Source organism: Somniosus microcephalus, chromosome 13 (genome assembly GCF_052327205.1).
Source record: "Somniosus microcephalus isolate GS21.2 chromosome 13, FLI_Smic_1.0, whole genome shotgun sequence".
Lineage (NCBI taxonomy): Eukaryota > Metazoa > Chordata > Chondrichthyes > Squaliformes > Somniosidae > Somniosus > Somniosus microcephalus.
Window position 1 is genome coordinate 182,376,294 of NC_140999.1, and position 6,819 is coordinate 182,383,112.

At 47.0% G+C, this 6,819-nt stretch overlaps 1 pseudogene across 1 annotated transcript in view; it reads right to left on the reverse strand.

The window, feature by feature from the left end:
- The window catches only part of LOC147108845 (signal peptide peptidase-like), a 58,829-nt pseudogene extending 52,726 nt beyond the window's left edge, over positions 1-6,103 (reverse strand). Inside the window, exons 1-3 of the transcript XR_015080499.1 lie at positions 6,020-6,103; positions 1,403-1,415; positions 411-496 (exon numbers count right to left, since the gene is read on the reverse strand). The product of XR_015080499.1 is annotated as a signal peptide peptidase-like (transcript). The remainder of the gene's footprint in view (positions 1-410; positions 497-1,402; positions 1,416-6,019) is intronic.
- Between the last annotated feature and the right edge of the window lie 716 nt (positions 6,104-6,819).

Sequence of the window (6,819 nt, forward strand, 5' to 3'; positions counted from 1 at the left end):
ACTTCTAGGAAGCCTGGAATATTTTAAGAAACAATTGGATGCTGCAATTGAGGTGGGGGGGGGGGGGGGGGGGGGAGAGGATAAACTCTTAAGATCGTTCTGGGTAGATTAACTAAGATGGGCTATTCAGTGACTGATAGCGATCAGAAACATAAGCACATACCCTGACTGATATTATCCCTCACCCCTGACCCAGGGATGCAGAGACCAATTATGCCCCAAACACCACCCTCATTGAGATCAGGATAATCAGCACAGAACAGTGATTGATCTGGCAATCTCCTGCTCTGTATCACACCAAACAAACAGTGCATGCACCCACTGAACCATCAGGACAGTGCCGTGGATGAGGGTCAACTAGAAAATTCAATGAGACAACACCTGGTTATGTGCACCCACCTTGTTCTTACCTTTTTCAGCAAATGCCAGACTCCAACCACACTGCTAAAAACCAGGCACACAAGATCTTTTGTGTCAAACTCATAATTGACGATTTCTAGGAAAATAAAAAATACATCCTGGTTTAAGAAAAAAAATTCACATTTTCTTGAAGTGCTGTTCAGGAAGAGGTCCAAGTCTACAGACAACACACTAAAGATATAATATTGCAGCAAAAGGTCAGAAAGCCTCTAAGTCCATCCTCTAACCAATTATTGAATGGTTTTTGCCACCTTTAAACAGCCAATTCCACTAGTACATCAGTCCAAGAGTTCTAACGTCCAATGCATCATCTTCAGCAAAGGATATCAGTCCTTTAATTCTTAAGACTTATTCTGACTTACTCAATCTCCACAACTTTCAAATAATTGTTCAAGTGCAACTCATGTCTTGTCCTTCAAAACTATTATTTTTTAAAAACAAAGAAAGAATGGCCTACTCCTGCTCCTATCTTCTATGTTTCTATGTGTCATCGTCGCTGGGTCAAAATCCTGGAACTCGCTCCCTAACAGCACTGTGGGAGTACCTGCACCACACGGACTGCAGCGGTTCAAGAAGGTGGCTCACCACCACCTTCTCGAGGGCAACTAGGGATGGGCAATAAATGCTGGCCTTGCCAGCGACGCCCACGTCCCATAAAAATGAATTCAATTTAAAAAAAAAAAAACATTTTTCACATCATGGCTACAAGATCAGTGCAGAGACTGGATATTCTGTGGTAAGTGGCTCACCTCCTGACCCCATCAAAGGCTCAAGATCTACAAGACAAGCCAGGAGTGTGATGGAATACTCACTACTTGTTTGAATGGGTGCAGCTACAGCATTCAAGAGCCTCACCATCCAGAACAGAGCAGTTTACTTGATAGCTGCTTCTGCAGCTTGATTCAATCGCCACCCCCTCCACCATCACCACACTATTGCTGCAATATGTACAATATTTATAGGATGTACTGCAGCAACTCACTTTGGCAGTGCCTCTACCGGAGAAAGACAAAGAGTAGCAATGTTGTAGAAACACCACCCCCTCCGAGTCACACACCAGCCTGACTTGGACATATTCCTTCATCGTCACTGAGTCAATAACCTGGAATCCCCTCCCTAGCACCATTATGGAAGTACCATTATCACAAGGAATACAGCGGCTCCAGGAGAAACTCTGCTATCACTATGATCCTGAGGCAAAAATGCTATGAACCAAGCCAGACCGACAGCAGGTACAAGAGAAAGCCAAACAGGACATTTTAGAAGGGGCAGCGCACAGGATCAACTCGGACCATTTTTCACATCTCTCCTGCTTTGTTTCTTTCCTCCCTAGAGATGCAATAATTATGCTCTGCAAATAGTGCGTGGTTGTCAGGAAAATTGCAGCTCATTAGTAGCAATCTACTGTTAATGCAAAAACAGTCGGGAGCTGAACATTTTAAGTACTTTCTTCCAGACTAGTTTTTCCTGTAATCAAGCATTTCTTATTTTCGCCCTCTCCGCCAAATTGTTTAAAATTCTAAAAGGAAAATCACCTCAGCTGTTCTCGTGCGCCTAAAAGTACTGAAGTACGAGTAAAGGTACTAAAAGGACTCGGACGCGGCTAATGCTGAAGCCGAGGAGCAGGCAGCCTCCTCACACTCAGCCAAGAAATGCAGGGAACCCAAAAATGAGGGGGTTTTAATTCACAATGCCGTGGGAAGCCTCTCATGTCTTCCTTCCCCTGATACAGGTAGAGGATGTTGAAGGAAAAGAAAGATTCAGCAAGGCTAAGTGGTTTAAGTGAGAGTTAGAACATAGGAACAGGAGCAAGGCCATTCAGCCCCTCGAGCCTGTTCCTCCATTCAGTCAGATCGTAGCTGATCCGCATCCGAACTCTGTCTACCCGCCTGTTCCAAAGGTCAAGCCCGTGGCAACGTATTCAGCTGTCTAATAGGACAAGTGATAAATGTTCCTCCGTATCGGGAGGTCCCGCGCAGGCCGCTCACAAGCTGCTGCCGGGGGAAGATACCGTGCATGCGCGGCCTTGCAGCAAATCTAAAGGGACCGCGCACAGAAAAAAAAATTAGAGGGAACATTGCAAGTGATTTGTCACAGTGCAATATTGCACAGCAAATTCTGTACTTATTGCATGTAGTTCTATTTGCTGCCCCAATATGGCAATTTTTCATAAAAAGGGCTGGTTTCTGAACAGATCTGAACAGTGACAAATTACCTGCTACAACAAATCACTTCCCTTACTAATCGTGCAAGTAGAGGGAAGAGGCCATAAATTACATTTAAAAATATGCAATGGGGTACATTTTCCTCCATGCAGTAATGCTAGCAAATAAATTGGTGTGACTATAAAAGTATGGAAAATATAATTTTAAATAAAATTCACTTATGGGATGTGGGCGTCGCTGGCAAGGCCAGCATTTATTGCCCATCCCTCGTTGCCCTTGAGAAGGTGGTGGTGAGCCGCCTTCTTGAACCGCTGCTGTCCGTGTGGTGAAGGTACTCCCACAGTGCTGTTAGGTAGGAAGTTCCAGGATTTTGACCCAGCGACGATGAAGGATCGGCGATATACTTCTAATTCAGGACGGTGTGTGACTTGGAGGGGAACTTGGAGGTGGTGGTGTTCCCATGCGTCTGCTGCCCTTGTCCTTCTAGGTGGAAGAGGTCGCGGGTTTGGGAGGTGCTGCCGAAGAAGCCTAGGCAAGTTGCTGCAGTGCATCTTGTAGATGGTACACACTGCAGCCACGGTACGCCGGTGGTGGAGGGAGTGAATGTTTAAGGTGGTGGATGGGGTGCCAATCAAGCGGGCTGCTTTGTCCTGGATAGTGTCGAGCTTCTTGAATGTTGTTGGAGCTGCACTCATCCAGGCAAGTGGAGAGTATTCCATCACACTCCTGACTTGTGCCTTGTAGATGGTGGAAAGGTATAAATGTAATATAATGAAATATTGTTGCAGAATAGTAGAGTCCTTGGAAGTGCTTAATCAGGCAGTAACCCACTGAGGGATTGAGATTGCCATGCTGCCAAGAAAAACCTCGATTAGTATGCAAGTGTCTTTTGGACCTGAAAAAACAGACCACTCCATTACTTTATTTAAGACGTCCATTCTTTTACCATTTATAGTCAGCAGTGTGCGTCACACCATCAGTGGTGGCATTCCATTCATCAATTCACTTGTGCAAACACTATTGCAGCTTTATCTAGAAATAATCTGCCTTTGATTACAAGGAAATTATATATCTGGTATAGCATACTAACGCTAAAAATGTATTTTATATATTCAAGCACTAGTTTAATCTCTATGAACAATGAAACATATCTCCCAAATTTAAGATTTTGTTTTAAGGTTACACATCACATGCAGTCAGATTTCCCAGATTTCTAATTATATGTAGGTTAATGTGGTAGTGAAGCATAAATACTAGGAATATTTCAGGTTCTCTGGTCTGTGCGGAGTTAGCCGATTGGGACTGGCACGGTGGTACAGGCGCTGCCAACTGGCTTAACGGTCTGGGTTTTGGGAAAGAAAGGGCAGCCATTCTGCTCGCTATCCAGTGCCTCCTGCTGGAAGGTGCATGTGTATGGATCTCGGGCAAGGACAAGATCAGGCTCTGCTGGCATATCGGAGGAATTCTGCAGTGCTAAACAAAAAGCAGTTAAGAATCAAAGTATATTGCACCACTGCTCTACAGTCAGCCTGAGTACATAATAGATGTTCAGGTTAGGTTGTGTGTTCAAGTCCCACTCCAGAGACCTGCTGTGATTTCCAGCAAAAAAATGTTTTCTTGTCTGTTTTTTGTTTTCCATACAGACCCCAGCATCTGCAACATTTTACCCCTTGTGACCCCACCTCATTGTTCTTTGATGTAATGTTTTCCTGACTAACCTGTTAGGACACCATTCACACCTTTGATTGCTGCGATTATCTCTCTGCCGAGGTGTGATAAATGGCAGTTAGAAAGATTACCTGTAATCATCTGGCATTATTTTCTGACTATATAAGCTGTGTCTTTATGCATCTCTCCACTTCACCTGACGAAGGAGCAGCGCTCCGAAAGCTTGTGATTTCAAATAAAACTGTTGGACTATAACCTGGTGTTGTGTGACTTCTTACATTTGCCCACCCCAGTCCAACACCGGCATCTCCACACCATCACAAAAATCTAGGCTGACACTCCCAGTGCAGTACTGAGGGAAGTGCTGCGCTGTCGGAGGTGCTGTCTTTCAGATGAGACGTTAAACCGCGGCCCCGTCTGCTCCCTCAGGTGGACGTAAAAGAGCCCACGGCACTATTTTGAAGAAGAACAGGGGAGTTATCCCCGGTGTCCTGGGCCAATGTTTATCCCCATCAAGATCACAAAAAAAAAACATTATCTGGTCATTATCACATCATGGGAGCTTGCTGTGCACAAACTGGCCGCCGCATTTCCTACGTTGACTGCACTTCAAAAAGTACCTCATTGGCTGTAAAGCGCTTTGGGACGTCCTGAGGTGGTGAAAGGTGTAAGGTGTTTGGTTTCCTCGTCCTTACAAGGATTCTTTGACTCTGGGTTTTACAGGAACAAAATGGTAGATGACACAAAGGTTTAGGTTCAACCCAAAACTGTTAGTTTATTAAAACCAACAAAACACAGACAAAAACCTGTTGAGATTTGGCTGAAACTTAAAATCACCCAAACGGCCGGTCGTTACCGTTGTGGATTGGAGGCCTGGATCAGAGATGACCTGTCCCCGTCCTCCTTTATCTGACTGCAGCTGCCTACACAGCACAAACCCCTTGTAGAGTCAACTGATACTTACAATCACCTGTCCGGCTGGTCATGGCCGACGTCGATTGCAGGCTGGGAGCTGGAGATGACCGTCTTCCCTTCCTTCTTACACCTGGCAGTCGCTGTAGTCAGAGCTAGCTTCCGAGAGAGAGAGAGAGCTTCCCAGAGAGAGCTTCCGAGCAAGAGAGAGAGAGAGAGAGAGAGCTGTGGGTGTGGTTCCTTCTTATAGTTCTTTTAGTCACCTGGCCCCATGCTGGGCCTCCCCCAACCAGTTTCGGTTGTCGATTTGCTGAACTGTCCGCCATTCACACCTCGTCAACCTGTAATTCAATCACTGGAGGTGTAAAGAGTTGTGAGATCAAAGATAACTCCTTATCTCCTCTCCCGCTTTCTGTAATGCATATTCAATGTGATTTCTATTACTGTTGATGGGCGGTTGGCTGATTGACTTGTGTATCTTCCATTCATGTCAGGAATTTGATCGTGACCCCCATTGTTTCAGTTAAACTCAGAGCATTGTCCAGATGTTAATTTTTCCCATCGAAACCAATCATGATTCAAGGCCTCACAGTTCAATATCAATGTCCTTTTCAGAGTTAATCATGAGTCAAAGCTTTCATTGTCCAGTATCAATGTGTTCTCCAAGAACTGCAGACTTTGATGACTGGCACCTTTTCTGTGCCTCAAAGTTTAACCATTTCATGCCCTTACCACTGGGCCAAACAGGCTTTCAGCATTTTGACAGGGTTCTTTTGAAATCTACAAAGGCGCGGGTATAAAGGCGAGTCTTTGCTTTCTTCACCCATCTAGCCCGCTGCTGGTGGTCCAGTTACCTTAGACTTGGCACGGTTGACAGAGCGCAGGGCCCCGAAGAAGATGGGCAGCAGGGCCATCAGCACCAGGCTCCCGTAGGCCATGGCCGTCCCTTCGGGGGGTCGCCACTAAGTTGGCGGTGGCATTAAAGGCTGTCATTGACGGTACTGTTGGCCATCAACGGGCTCTCTCCCTCCGCCAGGGTCTCTCTCTCTCTCTGGGAGGGGAAGAGGGAGGGAATGGGAGAGGGGAGAGAGAGGGAATGGGAGAGGAAATAGGAAAAGGGGAGAGGAAAAGGGGAGACGAAAAGGGGAGAGGAAAAGGGGAGAGAGGGAGGTAATAGGAGGGAGGGAATAGGAGAGGGGAGAGAGAGGGAATGGGAGAGGGGAGAGAGAGGGAATGGGAAAGGGGAGAGAGAGGGAATGGGAGAGGGGAGAGAGAGGGAAGGGGAGGGGGGAGAGAGAGGGAAGGGGAGGGGGGAGAGAGAGAGGGAATGGGGAGAGGGAATGGGAGGGGGAGAGAGGGAATGGGAGGGGGAGAGAGAGAGGGAATGGGAGGGAGAGAGAGAGGGAATGGGGAGAGGGAATGGAGGGAGAGGGAATGGGAGGGGGAGAGAGGGAATGGGAGGGGGAGAAAGAGAGGGAATGGGAGGGGGAGAGAGAGAGGGAATGGGAGAGGGGAGAGCGAGGGAAGGGGAGAGGGAAGGGGGAGGGAAGGGGGAGGGGAGGTAATAGGAGAGGAGGGAGGGAATGGGAGGCAAGAGAGAGGGAATGGGAGGGGGATAGGGAGGGGAGAGGGGAGAGAGAGGGAAGAGGGGGAG